Source organism: Setaria viridis, chromosome 3 (assembly GCF_005286985.2).
Source record: "Setaria viridis chromosome 3, Setaria_viridis_v4.0, whole genome shotgun sequence".
Taxonomy (NCBI): Eukaryota; Viridiplantae; Streptophyta; class Magnoliopsida; order Poales; family Poaceae; genus Setaria; species Setaria viridis.
The window spans coordinates 33,990,135-34,008,800 of record NC_048265.2 but is presented as its reverse complement, the minus strand read 5'-3'; the positions used below and the strand labels follow the sequence as shown (position 1 = coordinate 34,008,800).

General features: G+C 43.0%; 1 pseudogene; it reads right to left on the bottom strand.

Annotated features, from left to right (window-relative positions):
- Nucleotides 1–12,882: 12,882 nt before the first annotated feature.
- On the bottom strand, nt 12,883–13,874 carry LOC140222118 (uncharacterized; annotated as a pseudogene).
- Nucleotides 13,875–18,666: the final 4,792 nt, after the last annotated feature.

Here is an 18,666-nt window from a genome sequence, read left to right as displayed (position 1 = left end):
TGGGATGTTATCTCTGACAAGGAACCCAATCTGATTCACTAACTTTGTCTTAGCTTTGCCAGAAGTAATCGGTTCACCATCTTCAACAATTTCTGTGATGATGATATGGCCCTTGCCCTTCTTATTCTTGCCTCGTTTCTTTTGATGCCTTTTGCTCGATCCAGATGTTGGGATACGAGGTAGGCTACGCTAGCGTAAATCAAAATTTCTACCGCGTAAAACCAGGAAGAACTGCCGTATAAGGATCACGGGATTACCACTCAATGCACTACTGGTGCGGAAGATGTAGATATGCGTCGATGCAGTGAAGACGATCACGTAGTCGTACGTAGTCGATCAACGTAGTTGTACGTAGTCGATCACGTGAACACGTGCAGCAAGATCGCCTCCGGTACCGCGGCTCGTCGGCGGCTCGTCGGCGGCTCGTCCAAGTGCTGCAGGCGCACCACCTCCAAGGTATCCACACGTGCAGGGAGGAAGCGTCGCAAGCCGGACTGCTAGATCCGCGAGTTGCAACAGGCGAGGGCGTGGGAGGCGCGGCAGGTGTGTTTCGCCAAAAAGGTGTTAACCCTAGGGCGCCCCCACCCCTCTATTTATAGAGGTTCCTGACGGGCCTCTGGATCCGAGGCCCATTAGTACTTCTAAACCTAATCCAACTCGGATCAGATCCGAATTGGGCTTCCAACCCCTTAAGTGTGTGACCCTATGGGTTCGGATACGTATAGACATGGCCCGAGTACTCCTACTCGGCCCAATAGTCGGTAGCGGCCTCTAGCAAGACGTGCCAACTCCTATACGCACACGAAGATCATATCAGACGAACCATCACAACATAATATACATGCTATTCCCTTTGCCTCACGATATTTGGTCTAGCTTCAAGCCGACCGCTCTTTCTCGATCCTGTGATTCGGAATCCCTTTGTAGGTTAACTCTTAACCGTACGTAGCATGGCCATGCATTTTCGGATCCGATCACTCGAGGGGCCCAGAGATATCACTCTCAATCAGAGAGGGGCAAATCCCATCTTGATTGACCATGTCTCATAGCATGCTTCTTGACAAACCCGAAAGCTACCTTTATAACTACCCTGTTACGGCGTAGCGTTTGATAGCCCCTAAGTAGGTCGATCCACATCTAGAATACATGCGACAATCTCAGGTCTAAGGACAAAGCGTATATGTTGTTTAAAGAGAGAACTACTTCTCGTGTTGGGTCAGTCCTAGCACATGTCTCCACATGTGTCCACATTATTAGTTCAACATCTCCATGTCCATGACTTGTGAAACATAGTCATCAACTAATACATGTGCTAGTCTAATATTCATGTGTGTCCTCATGAACTCCGACTAGGGACAACTTTAGAATAACCATACAAGTAAAGAGTTTCACATACAATTCACATAATTGCAAATCAATTCAAGTAGCCTTCAATGGATATTCAGTGAACACAACATACAAATCATGGATACAAATGGAATATCATCATCTCTATGATTGCCTCTAGGGCATACCTCCAACAGTCTCCCACTTGCACTAGAGTCAATCTAGAAGGTACCTAATACCCATAGCTCTTACATGCGCATCATGCTTAGCCTGCGGGAGTGGTTTTGTCAACGGATCAGAAATGTTCAGATCCGTGTGTATTTTGTATATCTTGATCTCACCCCGGTTAACGAAGTCTCGAATGAGATGAAATCGCCGCATTACGTGTTTGTTCTTCTGGTGGTTCCTTGGCTCCTTTGCTTGCGCAATTGCCCCATTATTATCACAGTAGAGATTCAATGGGCTGGACGCATCCGGGAACACACCAAGCTCAATGAGGAAATTCCTTATCCAAACACCTTCCTTCGCGGCTTCCGAAGCCGCGATGTACTCGGCTTCTGTCGTAGAATCGGCCACCGTCTCCTGCTTGGAACTCTTCCAACTAACAGCACCACCATTTAGCGTGAATACAAATCCTGATTGTGACTTTGAATCATCTCTGTCGGTTTGGAAACTAGCATCGGTGTAACCTGTTACAACGAGCTCCTCCTCACCTCCATAAACGAGGAACATATCTTTAGTCCTTCTCAAGTACTTAAGAATGTTTTTCACCACTGTCCAGTGACTCTCACCTGGATCAGATTGGTGTCTGCTTGTCATACTTAGCGCATATGAAACATCTGGGCGAGTACTTATCATTGCATACATGATAGATCCAATAGCCGAGGCATATGGCACTCTACTCATGCGATCCCGCTCATCAGCAGTCGAAGGACACTTATTCTTGCTGAGATGTATGCCATGTGACATAGGCAAGAACCCTTTCTTTGCCTCTTCCATGCTGAACCGCTTCAACACTTTGTCAATGTAAGTATCTTGGCTTAAACCTATAAGCCTTCTTGATCTATCTCTATAGATCTTAATGCCCAGAATATATGCCGCTTCGCCTAAGTCCTTCATCGAAAAACTATTTTTCAGTGAAGTCTTTACGGACTCAAGCATAGGAATGTTATTTCCAATCAGTAATATGTCATCCACATATAAGATTAGAAATACTACAGAGCTCCCACTAACCTTCTTGTAAACACAAGACTCTTCTTCGTTCTTGGTGAAGTAAAACCCTTTGACCACTTCATCAAAACGAATGTTCCAACTCCTAGATGCTTGCTTCAATCCATAAATAGATCTCTGAAGCTTGCATACCTTTCCAGCATTTTTCGGATCGACAAAACCCTCGGGCTGTATCATATACACGTCCTCAGTTAGGTTTCCATTCAGGAAAGCTGTCTTGACATCCATCTGCCATATCTCATAATCGAAATATGCAGCTATAGCTAGAATAATCCGAATGGACTTAAGCATCACTACGGGCGAGAAGGTCTCGTCGTAGTCAACTCCTTGAACTTGTCAAAACCTTTTGCGACAAGTCGTGTTTTATAGATGTGAACATTTCCATCCATGTCCTTTTTCTTCTTATAGATCCACTTGCACTCTATGGCTTTAACACCATCAGGCGGGTCAACCAAGTTCCAAACTTGATTGTCTCCCATGGACTCTATTTCGGATTGCATGGCATTCTGCCATTTTTCGGAGTCTGGGTCCATCATTGCTTCTGCATATGTCGCAGGCTCATCACTGTCCAACAATAATATTTCCCGCATTTCGCGGAGCTTTGCCGACCTTCGTGGTTGTGGCGGTGCTTCTCTTGCCATGGGTATCTCAACTTGTTCTGCTACGTTAGCATCACTCATTGATTCTTGCCCAACCGGCTCATCTTGAACTTCTTCAAGATGCACTGTCTTTCCACTCTTTTCTCCTTTGAGAAACTCTTTCTATAGGAAAATCCCGTTCCGAGTGACAAACACTTTGCCTTCTGATCGGTTGTAGAAATAATATCTCAAAGTTTCCTTTGGATATCCCACGAAAATGCACTTATCCGACTTGGGTGTGATCTTGTCCGACTGAAGTCGCTTGACAAACACTTCACATCCCCAAATCTTGAGAAAAGACAAACTAGGAACCTTTCCAGTCCATATCTCATATGGTGTCTTAACTACGGATTTAGATGGTACCCTATTAAGTGTGAAAGCTGTTGTTTCTAGAGCGTATCCCCAAAATGACAACGGTAGGTCCGACTGGCTCATCATTGATCGAGCCATGTCTAACAAAGTTCGATTACGTCGCTCGGACACACCGTTTCTTTGAGGTGTTCCAGGCGGCGTAAGTTGTGGAACAATTCCGCAACTCTTTAGATGATTGCTAAACTCGTGGCTCAAATACTCGCCTCCACGATCAGATCGTAAGGCCTTAATTTTCTTGCCACGCTGATTTTCAACTTCATTCTGAAATTCCTTGAACTTTTCAAAGGTTTCAGACTTGTGCCTCATCAAGTAGACATAGCCATATGTACTAAAATCATCAGTGAAAGTTATGAAGTATTGGAATCCTCCTCTAGCTGTCGTGCTCATTGGTCCGCATACATCACTATGTACGAGTTCCAACAAGTCTACTGCTCTCTCAGGAAATCCTGTGAAAGGCGTCTTGGTCATCTTTCCTAGCAAGCAAGCCTCACATGTCTCGTATGATTCAAAATCAAACGAAGTTAGAAGTCCATCAGAATGGAGCTTCTTCATGCGCTTTTCACCTATATGACCCAAACGACAATGCCACAAGTAGGTAGGACTCAAATCATTAGGCCGAGGCCTTTTAGCACTTACATTACAGACAGGTGAACCATCAAGATTTAAAACAAATAATCCATTCACAATGGGTGCAAAAGCCATAAACATATTATTCTTAGAGATCACACAACCATTGTTTTCACTCGCAAATGAATAACCATCCTTCATCAAGCATGAAGGAGACAAAATGTTTCGACTTAAACTAGGAACAAAATAACAATTATTCAACTCCATAATAAATCCTGACGGGAGGTGGAGTTGCATCGTCCCGACGGTCAACGCAGTAACTCTTGCATTATTGCCCACGAGGAAATCAACTTCTCCTCTTTCCACGCTTCTACTTCTTATCATTCCCTGCATCGAATTGCAAATATGAGCAACCGATCCGGTATCAAATACCCAAGAATTAATAATTGTATCAGCGAGAAAAATGTTGTCTATAACATTAACAACAAGCGTACCTAAGGTAGAAGTACTCTTACTTCCGCCATTCTTCAAGGAAGCTAGGTACTGCTTGCAGTTTCTCTTCCAGTGACCAAGTTCATGACAGTAAAAGCACTCTTTGTCTGGAGTAGGTCCAGGTCCAGCTTTAACCTTGGGCGCTGGGTTTGGCTTGGACGTTCCAGCCTTGCCCTTCTTCTTCCAAGAATTACCCTTCTTCTTAAAGCTGGGCCTGTTCTGTATAGCCATCACATGGCTGGTACTAGCGCTTTTCTTGATGTCAGCCTCTGTTGTTTTAAGCATGCCACACAGCTCATTCAGACCCTTCTCCGTCCCATGCATATGGTAGTTCGAGATGAAGTTCCCATAGCTAGGCGGAAGAGACGAAAGAATGAAATCAGTGGCCAACTCTTGGCCCAGTGGGAAGCCTAGCTTCTCCAACCGTTGAGTGTAACCAACCATCTTGATTACGTGTGGTCCTACTGCTGCGCCTTCTACTAGCTTGCTCTCAACAAAGGCTTTAGACACATTGAACCTTTCAGTCCTGGCCTGTGTTTCGAACATGTCTCGAAGCGCCACGATCATATCGTGCGCCTCATGGTTTGTTTCGAACTGCATCTGCAGCTCGGGTTCCATGCAAGCAAGCTTAAGGCAGCTTACTTCGAGGTTAGCATCACATGCTTTCTTGTAAGCATTCTTAGCAGCAGCGGGTGCATCATCAGCAGGTTCTTCTAGTAGTGGGTTGTCTAGAACATCTTCCTTTTTCTCAGCCCTGAGAACAATTCTCAGGTTGCGGATCCAATCCGAGTAATTTGTTCCATTCAACTTGTCCTTCTCAAGGACCAAACGCAAAGCAAATGGTGTAGTGCTGCTAGGTGTCATTTAATCTACAACAAAGTAATGCAAAATACACTAAGACAAACGTATCCATGATAGAGCAAATCACATTAAACTATTTTAACAGAATCTACTCCCACTAAAATCAATATCCCTCTATTGAAACTTAGTGATTCAGGATCCACAACTAACAAGTCCACTAGTGAGCTTTAGCATCACTGCTAGCAAACAAGGTAGATCGGTAAGCAACTTTTGCTATCATATCACATATGACTCCTGTTGTTGGGTGACATCTCCATGTCTCGGCGCCCAACCGTTATGCCCCAAGGTCCTTAACCGTTAAGATGACCTCGTTAAGCAAGCCAACCCTTATGCGTGTAAGTGTCCGACACAAACCCGTCTAGTCAAGGAAAACTAGTGGTACCCTAATTTCATAGACCCACCACTAATTGTACAAGACATGGGACGGTGCAAGTTTTAGATGGGAGGGCATACTAACTTAAACTTTTGTGAGGGATCGTTCTACTTCTAACATCACAGCATGCAGAAAGTAAAACATAAACAGAATAGCATTCACACAGTTGTGACACAGTATGACCCGTTTTCATATGGTGATCTCCATCTCCATAGAACCTGTTCACCATGGTGATCTCCATCTCCATGTTCCATGTGCGCCATCCTCCTGGTGATGAGTCCTCCAAGAACTAGAACATGCTATTACACCTAATAGCTAGTAAAGAATCTAGTAATGAAGATTACATAGTTGCTTGGATCATCACAGATTGGTACGCAGACCATTAAATACAATAAAGTGACAACACATATGGCTCCTGCCATGTTGCCGTACGCGTGACACGCAGGTCACGAATGAGTTACACACATGCATCACATACACAAGGGGGCCATACTGATCACAAGATACATACATACATCCTGCAAAACAGAGTTAGGCGCCCTAACGTTCCAAACTTTGGAGGCCCGAAACTCCATCTTCCAAGCCGAATTTAGGAAATCTAATTTCGCCGAAAACAGCAAAGCTGTTGAATTTCATGTGTAACTTTTTCTGTAGATTAATTTTCATGTAAAATTCGCCCCGATCCGAGATCGTACCGAAAAGTTACGGCTGATTTACCGAAGCATACGCATACGGCAAAAATCCCGACCCCGGCAGTAGATCTCATCTACTATTGCACATCTAATGCGCCTGACGTATGACCCTAATCTCGATTCGACCAATCATATTGATCTTCGCTCACTGCAACTGGATTTACGTGTATCACTTAACTCCGATGGCGGAAACCGACCGGTAGGAGTATGTCGTTACACTACCATTGCAGCAAGGGCACGAAACCAGGACATAGATCAAACGGAAAACTCGCATATCTCCATATGCACACATCCCAAATCCAAAACTAAGCAGCTACGGCTCTGATACAACTGTTGGGGATACGAGGTAGGCTACACTAGCGCAATTCAAAAATTCTACCGCGTATAACCAGGAAGAACTGCCATAAAAGGATAACGGGATTACCACTCGACGCACTACTGGTGTGGAAGATGTAGATATACGTCGATGCAGTGAAGACGATCACGTAGTCGTACGTAGTCGATCAACGTAGTCGTACGTAGTCGATCACGTCCAGCAGCTCCTCAGCAGCTCGTCCACGTGCAGCAAGAACGCCTCCGGTACCGCAGCTCGTCGTGGCTCGTCGGCGGCTCGTCCAAGTGCTGCAGGCGCAACACCTCCAAGGTATCCACACGTGCAGGGAGGAAGCGTCGCAATCCGGACTGCTAGATCCGCGAGTTGCAACAGGTGAGGGCGTGGGAGGCGCGGCAGGTGTGTTTCGCCAAGAAGGTGTTAACCCTAGGGCGCCCCCACCCCTCTATTTATAGAGGTTCCTAACGGGCCTCTGGATCCGAGGCCCATTAGTACTTCTAAACCTAATCCAACTCGGATCAGATCCGAATTGGGCTTCCAACCCCTTAAGTGTGTGACCCTATGGGTTCGGATACGTATAGACATGGCCCGAGTACTCCTACTCGGCCCAATAGTCGGTAGCGGCCTCTAGCAAGACATGCCAACTCCTATACGCACACGAAGATCATATCAGACGAACCATCACAACATAATATACATGCTATTCCCTTTGCCTCACGATATTTGGTCTAGCTTCAAGCCGACCGCTCTTTCTCGATCCTGTGATTCGGAATCCCTTTGTAGGTTAACTCTTAACCGTACGTAGCATGGCCATGCATTTTCGGATCCGATCACTCGAGGGGCCCAGAGATATCACTCTCAATCAGAGAGGGGCAAATCCCATCTTGATTGACCATGTCTCATAGCATGCTTCTTGACAAACCCGAAAGCTACCTTTATAACTACCCTGTTACGGCGTAGCGTTTGATAGCCCCTAAGTAGGTCGATCCACATCTAGAATACATGCGACAATCTCAGGTCTAAGGACAAAGCGTATATGTTGTTTAAAGAGAGAACTACTTCTCGTGTTGGGTCAGTCCTAGCACATGTCTCCACATGTGTCCACATTATTAGTTCAACATCTCCATGTCCATGACTTGTGAAACATAGTCATCAACTAATACATGTGCTAGTCTAATATTCATGTGTGTCCTCATGAACTCCGACTAGGGACAACTTTAGAATAACCATACAAGTAAAGAGTTTCACATACAATTCACATAATTGCAAATCAATTCAAGTAGCCTTCAATGGATATTCAGTGAACACAACATACAAATCATGGATACAAATGGAATATCATCATCTCTATGATTGCCTCTAGGGCATACCTCCAACACCAGATGGCTGAAAAACGACAATTGAATGTTGCGTGATGATGTTTCTTTTGATAAGAAGAGAATTCAAATAATGTTTACATATAATACTTGTTATACCTCGCCTTGTTGCTCCACATTGCCTCCCTCGTCAATTGGTTGCTCCTCGATGCCATCACCAACCAAGTTGAGGTAGATGTCAGTCTGGCTGTGATCGATCTCTTCATTTGCTTGATTGCTACCTTCAGCAATTATCTGATATAGGAGCTCCTCTGCCGTTTGAGGGTCACGCTCGTGATCGTGCCATTGTAACTAGTATAATATAATAGGGTGACACAAAAAGAATGAAACACTTATAGAATTGGTTGAAATAAATAAATGAGTAAATAGAAAAATGAATAGAATGATGTCACTTATACAAAAAAGAGTAAAACACAACTAGAAAATGACAACAAAAATAGAATGAAACACTGCTAGCAAATGACAACAAAAACTGAATGAAACAATAATGATGTCACTTATACAACATTTATAGATAATTTCCAACACTCATACAAATTTCTAACATTATACAACATTTAAATAGAATGAAAAAAATAAATGGCATGATTTTCTGTAATATTCGATATTTTTCTAGCTATTTTCAACATTTTTGTACAACAATGACGTCACGACGGATTTGTCGGTAATTTCTAAGTATTTCAATTCATGGGAAAAATCAATCAAATAAATGGCATGATTTCAATTTCTAAGTATTTCAATTTTCTATAATTTCTAGCTTCACAAGTAGTGAACAAAATTTCTTGTTATTACAACCAAAAATTTCCACAGGCTCGGCACCATTTAATCCATAATCATGGGCAAATGCATAAATATATTCCTGAAAGAGAAGGGGATAGACGAAGTATTGTTGACGAGATTTCTATTTTTCTGAATACACCTCGAATTTTTCCATTTGTATTTCTACTTGAATCAGAGAAATCCAACAATTTTCTATAATTTCTAGCTATTCTCTACTACTATGGAAATAAAAAAATAAATGGCATGATTTCAATTTTTAAGTATTTCAATTTCTAAGTATTTCAATTTTCTATAATTTCTAGCTACTCCAATAATTTTCTATAATTTCTAGCTATTCTCTACTATTGTGGAAATAAAAAAAATAAATGGCATGATTCCAACACTTATACAAATTTCCTACAATTTTTCTACGGCATGATTTGCAACACTTATAAAAAAAGGAAAAATGACATCATGGCGGCCGCGGGCTTACATCAGCGCTAGTTTGCAGGGCGCGCGCGCTGTGGGCAGGATGGCGTATGTCGAGGGCGTGGGGCTGGGCAGCGTCGGTGGAGGCCGGCGGGGAGGCGGCCGGGGTAGGCGGCGGCCGACAGGGTGGCGGCGTCGGAGGCGGGGCAGCGGTGTTGGGGGCAGGGCGGGGCGGGCGTGGGACGGCGGCGTCGGGGGCGGGGTGGGGCGGCAGTGTCGGGCGGCGTTGACGGAGGTGTGGCGGCATCGGGTCGGGGCGGGGCGGCGCCGTCGGGGCCGGCCGGGACGTCGTCGCGCGGCGTCAGGGGCGGCGTCGGCATCGGGGGGCAACGACGGCAGCGGCAGACGGGGGCGGCGGCAGCGGAGAGGCAGCGGATCAGGAGGGCAGAGGCAGCGGAGAGCCGGAGAAGCAGCAAGTACTGAAAATGGCCAAGTGTTTACAAGAGCGGAGCACTGAGCGCCCCTTAACCCCCTCCCCCCTCTAGTACCGGTTCCAATTTACACCCGGTACTAGAGCCCCTCTAGTACCAGTTGTTGTTAAGCACCGGTACTAGAGGGGTTGCATGACCCTATTTCAATTTCCCGCCTATCTTTTTAATTTTTCTTTCTTTTACAATTGCTATTATACTAATTTATTGCATAGTAAATTAAATAACATTCATAAAATTGTAAAAACAATTTGGTAGCTTCATGTTTATTAGATATAAACTATAAAAATGCCGGATGCAGTCAAATCTCAAACATGGTAAAGTTATTAATTCTAACTTAGTAATAGGTTACAATAGATTATAATGGTCATAATACTTATATTAACTTTAAAATTTGAAAAAATAGATTTTTTGACCATGCAAAAATTTAGAAGAATAGTCCCTCTAGTGTTCTTAACATGTTTACCACGACTTAATCATATTTTTGTTTAATTGTACGTAAATTTATTTTTAATATTTAATGGTGCTTAAAAATTGAAATATTTAATATTTTAACCATGCAAAAATCAGTTCTTGTTTAATAGGGTGAGAGTTTTTTCAAATAGTATTGTTCAATCAACTTATTCGAATTGGAGGTACTACTGAATTGAAAGGACTGAGAATAAGGAAACATGACACCCATCTTCAAGCGTTACAGAAAATCTAATGTACAATCCCAAGCACACATACTGATGAAACACTTGATTAAGAATTCAAAAATTGTGATAGGAAACAAACAGCTATGAGGAAAATATGACATTTCCTTTTCCGATTGGTTCTCAAAGTCTTCTATATCTTCATCTTCATCTTCATGCACTATAAAAATGTCATTATCACTATCATCCACTTCCTCAGCTTCATCCAAGAGGTGGAATATAACAAGGAGTTTGGATGACTACACATGTGAGTGCAATTTGACATGGTACTTTAACAAGATGGATATTCAAAACAAAATTCATGAATAGCTGCTAATTTTAGCTTTTTATGAAATTTATGTTTTCATATTTTTTTGGTTTTCTACTTAATTTTCTACTTAATTAAAACAATGTTCACAAGAAAATTATTCTTTCACTGATGATTATTCTTTATCAGATATGTTTCACTAAAAATGAGTTCATGGTGAGGAAGCTATATAGGTGACAGGTTTATACAAAATATCTAATTTTGTGGTGCTCCAAACAAATATCTAAGTTTGTGCAAAATAGGAAAAAAGGAAAAAATTGATGTGACATGTGCATTTACCAGTAGCCAGACAAGTTAAATGAGACATGAGAATTATATTTGGAAAAATAAGATCTAACCATTCATAATTACATTAATTCCTTTGTTGCTAACCAAAAACACAACATAATTGTTGAAATACATTACGCATCATCATCTAATGGAACCTTAATAACCCTCCTCTTAACGAGCGTCCCTTGGTTGTGATCGCAGCGTAAGTATGGAGCATCCTCTTTAGCTAACAGGATGCTTGGGTCAACCTCAATTGAAAATAGAGGAAGATCATCGAACTGACCATAATCTTCTGAAATGTTAGTCTTGTCCTCTAACTCCAACGATTTTTCTTTTCTCTAGAAGAACAATGTGGCGCTTTGGCTGATCATCTAACCTATTAGCACCCTTCCTTATTGGTTTGCTTGCCATGTCCTTCACATAGAAAACTTGAGTCACGTCATTGGCTAGGATGAATGGTTCATCTATGCATCCAATCTTGTTGAGGTCCACTATGTCATCCCATAGTTGTCTGTCGTTACGCCTCCTCCAGTAAGTTTCACCCATTGACACCAAAACAGAGGGATTTTCAAAGGTCCATAGTCGAGTTCCCATATCTCCTCAATGACACCATAGTATCTATCTTTTTTTCCACTTTTTTTCCACTACTGTCTATTGCATCAATACGGACACCAGTATTTTGGTTTGTGCTCTTTTGGTCTTGGGCTCTGGTTTAAAATGTGTACCCATTTATCCTGTATCCTTGGAATGTCGATACTGACATAGATGGACCCTTAGCCAACCATGCTAGTTGTTCTTCAATGGTGTCATCACCCATCAGTTTATGCCGCAACCAAGTGCTGAAAGTTTCAATATGATGACGTGTAATCCAGGCCTCAGTCTTCCCTTAGTTTGAGGACCGTACATTAGCCATATGCTCCTCCATGTATGGAGCGACTAGGGATGATTGCTGCAGGACCGTGAAGTGTGCTTTATGTAATGTCTCCTCATCGATGTCCATCCGAGCGTTCCTCTCTAATGTGCCATTTCCCTTCAGTCTCCCCTCATAGCGTGATACAGGGACTCCAATCGAACTCATGTCGTCCATAAAGTCAACACAAAACTCAATTACCTCCTCTGTTCCATATCCCTTTGCGATGCTTCCTTCCGGACGGGCACGGTTACGAACATACTTTTTCAGAATTGCCATAAACCTCTCGAAAGGGAACATATTGTGTAGAAATATAGGACCAAGGACAAAATCTCTTCAACAAGGTGGACTACAAGCTGGGTGATGATATTAAAGAAGGAAGGTGGGAAGACCATCTCAAAACTGATAAGGCATTGCACCACATCATTCTACAACTTCCGTAGATTGTCTGGATGAATTGCCTTCATTGAAATCATGTTAAGGAATGCACATAGCTTCACGATTGCCATTCTCACATTCTCTGGAAGAATACCCCTCAGTGCAACATGCAGCAATTGTGTCATGAGAACATGGCAGTCATGGGCCTTTAGATTTATGAATTTCTTCTGTTTAAAATTTATTAATGCCTTTATATTCAAGGAGTAGCCTGATGGGACCGTGATACTATTCAAGCACTCAAACATACTTCCCTTCTCTTCCTTACTAAGAGTGTAACTGGCATTGGTGCAAGTAATGTCCATTATCTCTCTTTTCCGGATGTAGGGCATCTCATTGATTCATAAGTTTCAGGTCCCGACGTGCTTCAAATGTATCATTTGCCTTTCCATATACACCCAGGAAGCCACGCACGTTCACGCAAAGATTTTTCATCAGGTGCATCACATCAATTGCATTACGGACCTCAAGAACTTTCCAATAAGGTAGGTCCCAAAATATAGATTTCTTCTTCCACATGGGTGCATGTCCTTCCTCATCGTTCGGAACTGGTTGGCTACCAAAGCCCTTTCCAAAGACTACCCTCACATCCTTTATCATAGAAAATACAAGTTTACCATTATGGTGAAGGGGCTTAGTACCTTCTTCTTGCTTCCCTTCAAAATGCTTCCCTTTCTTTCTTAGAGCGTGCTTATTAGGAAGAAATCGACGATGGCCCGTATACACAACGTTCTTGCAGTGCTTCAAATACATGCTGCAAGTATCATCTAAACAGTGTGTGCAGGCTCGGAATCCCTTGTTTGACTATCCGGACAAATTACCAAGCGTTGGCCAATCATTGATGGTTACGAACAACAATGCTCATAGATTAAATGTCTTCTTTTTGTCCTCGTCCCACACACGTACACCTACTTCCTTCCATAACAGTGGAAGTTCATCAACCAACGGTCTTAGGTAAATGTCAATGTTGTTGCTAGGTTGCTTTGGGCCTTGGATAATTATCGACATCATAATGAATTTCCACTTCATGCAAAACCATGGAGAAAGGTTGAATATACATAAGGTCACAGGCCAAGTGCTATGACCACTACTGAACTCTCCAAATGGATTGAATCCATCCGTACTTAAACAAAACCGTATGTTCCTTGTATCCTTTTCAAACTCAGGAAAATCTCTATCAACTGTTCTCCACTGGGACCCATCAGCGGGGTGTCTGATCATTTCATCTTGCTTATGTTCTTCTTTGTGCCAACGCATCAACTTTGCATGTGACTTGTTCCTGAACAAGCGCTTCAACCGTGGTACTACATGAAAATACCACATTACCTTCGCAAAAACTTTATTCTTGATGGCCTCCTCCTCAACATCACCAGGGTCATCTTGCCTGATCTTATAATGCAGCGCTTTGCACACAGGACAAACCTCCAATTTCTCGTATTCCTTGCCCCGATAGAGGATACAATCATTAGGACATGCATGTATCATTTGTACCTCCAAACCCAGAGGGCAGACAACCTTTTTTTTGCTTCATACGTTGAGGACAGCAATTCGTTCCCCTCGGAAAGCATGTTCTTTATGATTTTCGTTAACTCATCAAAACCCTTGTCAGAAACTCCATTTCTTAATTGCAGCATTTCCAGTATCGTACCCAACTTTTTGTGCCTCTGTTTGCAATCTAGGTACAACAATTTCTTATGATTATCTAACATACGCTCGAATAGTTTTGACTCCTTCACATTCTCGTAGTCTTCCTTTGCATCTCGCAACACCTGACCTAGCTCATCTAGAGGACCTTCTACCTCACCCATCTCTTGTTCAGCCTCGCCCATTGGAGCATCTGCAAAGGCACCTCCTTGAATCCAGTCAGAAATGTTGTCATCTTCTTCTTCATCATCATCATCCATCATAACTCCTCTTTCTCCGTGCTTGGTTCAAACAATATAGTTTGCCATGAATCCAGAACTGTATACATGGGCGCGAATAGTCTTGATGGATGAGTAATCCCTCTCATTTTTACAATTTCTGCACAGACAACAAATAAAACCGGACGGTGGTTTGTTGGATTTTGCTTGATCGAGAAAACCACGCAAGCCATTAATGTACTCCATGGAACATTTTTCAGTGTTGTACATTCATTGCCGATCCATCTACAAAATATTACACATGGATTGGTTTTTCAACAATAAGAAAATGAATTAAAGTACTTAATCTAATTTTTCTTAGTATATACACATGGATTGGTTTTTGAGGTTTACTATCCATGTATCAATGGAGGATGAAGTTTGTAACCTTTAGAACATTTGAAAGATTGCAATCCCCAAGAAATGGTCACAAATCCGGCAGCACTTCCCCTATGGCGCTCTGGATAGGGTGAAGTTTGAGCTGTGGAAATTTGTAGTAAAAAATTTAAATACCTAGAGAATATAGAAAAATTCTTGAATTAGCGAGAAATGAACATTATTTCCTACAATTTTATAACATAATATATAAATAAAAAATTTCTCCATTTTAGCTTATTCTAAAAATGAGTAATTACGTACCTCTATTTGAAAAAAGTACTAAATTATGAAATTATTGCTCTAACCTCATATCAATTTCTTTGACTAGTACGAATCATAACATCCAAAAATTTGTAGCTTATTCTACAAATCACAAATATGAGCTCTAAATAACACATACATATAAATGAAAATTTTCCCATTGTACTTTATTCTAAAAATCACAAAATACTCTAGCTCTTAATCATAAAACTTAGTATACTAACTATGTATCAAGGGAGGATGAAGTTTAGAGCACTTGAATGAGTGAAATCCCCTAAATAACACATTCATTAAATGAAAATTTTCCCTATTGTACCATTCTAAAACTCACAAATTACTCTAGCTCTAAAACATAAAACATAGTATACTAACTATGAATCAAGGGAGGATGAAGTTTCTAACCTTTAGAACACTTGAATGAGTGAAATCCCCAAGAAATGGTCACAAATCCGGAAAAACCTCCCCCTATGGCGCCATGGACAGGGTGAAGCTCGAGCTGGAGGATCTGGCTCGGGCTGGAGGAAGAAGGAGGGTATTTATAGGAAGAAAATTACTACCAGTTAGGTTCACCAACCGATACTAAAGGGGTTCCCTCTAGTACCGGTTGGTGCCTCGATCCGGTACTATAGGGGGGGTGCCACACTAGTACCGGTTGATGGAAGCAACTGGTACTGGAGGGGTGCCCCCTTTAGTACCGGTTGATAAACAACCAGTACTAAAGGCTGCGTGGAGTATTAGTATCGGTTGCAACCACCAATCGGTACAAATGCTCACCCTTTACTACCGGTTGTTGCCCCCAAATGGTACTGAAGCGGTCCTCCTGGCGTGCTCAGATAGTATCCTTTGGAACCGGTACTAATGCTAACATTAGTACCGGTTTCAAACGCAACCGGTACCAAGGCTAGGGATGAGAGGTCAATTTTCTAATTGTGGTTGAGTGCATGATAGAAAGCGACCGGAGATGATGCATTGCCACAGGGAATTTGTGGTGGTCAGGATTATATCTGCCGAAATTGAATTTAACCTTCTCCAGCTTTGGGCTACAATGCAAGCCTCCGCAACACTAAGAACAGAAATCTCTTGTAGCATTGGGGCTGTAAGAGCAACTCCAAAATCTCCCTTAAAATTGCCCCAAAACCTTATTTAGGGGAAAAGGCAGAAAAACTTGACTCCAACAGCTCTCCCTTCTTATCCGCAAAAATCCATCGCCCCGCATCCCACCTCCCTCGCCCCGTATTTTTGCGCGCCGCTCCTCTTCCCCAATCGCCCCCTCCACCGGCTCCTTTCCCACACAATGAGTTGTTCCCGCGAATAAATTCGCCCGCACGCGCCTGTTTGTGGGAGGAGGCAAGCCGTGCGAGGTGTTGTCGGCGGCTGCAGCATTGGCAACAAGCCAGCATTGGCAGCGATGGCTGCTGCGGCGGTGGCGGCATGAGGAGCTTTCCGATGCAGTCAGGATGGGCGACTGCTCCCATCCGGCAGGGGCAATGCTGGAGCGGTCACCCTAGGTTGTGCCAGGGGCTTGCCGCCGGCAGACACAACCCCCAATGGCCTGGCCGCGACCGAGATTTGCAGAGTGCCAGGGTGAAGACCATGGCCTGGCCGGCGGTGGTGACTGGCGAGGTGGATAAGGTGTAGTACCACCCCGTCCTCCGATTGCTGCACCTGCCGTTGACGATTGGGATCTCCTTGCATTGATGATGGACCCCTGCAGCTGACGATTCAGATCCCCTTACATCAACGGTGGACCCTTGCAGCGATGACCCATCTGCACTTGTGAATGGTACGATTCCTGAGCACTTCATTCATGTACATAAAGTTCAGATGTTGGTTGAAAGTTATATCTTGATTTCGATAATCTGTTGTCACTGAGATGAGATGGATCGTTGGTTTTATTCAGTCCTGATCAACTGTTGGCCGTGTTACCATACACCCTGAACATGTCCACATAGTTGAATTGGACCTGTTTTGTGCTTCTAGTGTTTTTTCTGTAGTAGTACCACTTCAAAAATTGATGTGCATCTTGTTTGCCATGGTGTCGCCAACAGTTATCATGCCTCATATTTTCTGGAAAAGATTATATGCCTTCAAGATTATTTTTGGCATGGGTACAGGCCTAATTTGCAATGTTTGGTCTACTGATTCAGAGTAGCTAATGCACAAGCATCATAGACTGTCCTGTGATGGCACCAGGAGCTACTACTCTTACTGTTATCGTACTGCCATATTTCAGTAGAGGATGAGCTCTGATTGCCCTATATGATGTTCTGCAGAAGATTACACCAATTTTCTAATTCCTGGTGTCATTGTGGTTCTCTAATCTGATAGCCCCAACAAACTGTTGTCCTCTAACGAAAAAACAAGCACCGGTTGTTGTTATCTACTGCCACTATAGTAAAGCTTGGTGTTATATTTCCTTTATTTTCCAAAATAATTGGACCTTTGCCAATTGATCAAGTTAAAATAATATATCCAGCTCTGTTCATCAGCTTGATAGAATTACTACTACTCTATGTGTTCTGTCACAGGGTCATATCTGTTCATTGAACTTTGACAGAAAACTTATCAGTGATTAAATGCTTGCAGGAAATGGATATTTTTCCAACATGATGATGGATGAAACCAATCAAGGGGATTTTTATAATTATAGCAACACATATGCTGACCAATAGTCACAGGCAATTGAAGTCGGTGTAGGAGCCCCCTCCGCGAGGCCAAACAATAAGAGATCCAAGAATTTCAGGGACCACGAAGATGACGTTTTGGTTTCAGGGTGTCTGAATATAAGCTTGGATCCGGTCGTAGGCAAAGATAAAAAAGTGGCAAGTATTGGTCTCGTATCTATGAGTACTTCCATGAACACAAGACGTGCCCCTCAACGCGTACCATGAATTTTCTCATGCACCGGTGGGAAACCATATAAAAATGTATGAACAAGTTTTGTGGATGTCTAGCACGGATTGAGTTAAGACGTCAGAGTGATACTATAATGCAAGACAAGGTACTTACTCACTGTGCAATATCAGGATTTGTTTCGACTATTTTATTTTTATATATCATATATGAATATCCCTTAAATGTTGGTGTGTGCAGGTTGCAGAGGCATGTGCTTTGTACAAATCCAAACACGAACATTAGAAAGCATTTCAGTTCGTGCATTACTGGAATAAACTGAGAACACAACCAAAATAACTCACTAAAATTGGTAAAGTTGTTATCCTCAGATCGGTCAGCGCCGTGAAGGAGCCGGTTGGCTGCGGCCGGAGAACGAAATTAAATCCCAAGTTGATATTGATCTCCGTAGCTCTCTCACAGACTGGTAGAGCGAGCTCGAGCTCCTCCGTAGACCCTTGCTTAGCTCTCAGTCTCACCCAGTGCAGGCATGGAACACGGATATATATCCTGCCGGTGAGGCGCTGGGACGCGAAGCGCAGCCACACAGCAACACGGTGGGCGGAGACGACGCACTGGACTTTATCGCCGCTGCTCACGTCGATCTTGAGGCGGTGGAGGGCAGGCGCGGAGCAGGATCTGAGAGCCGCGTCGATGGAGTCGAGGAGGTTGCCGAAGAAGCA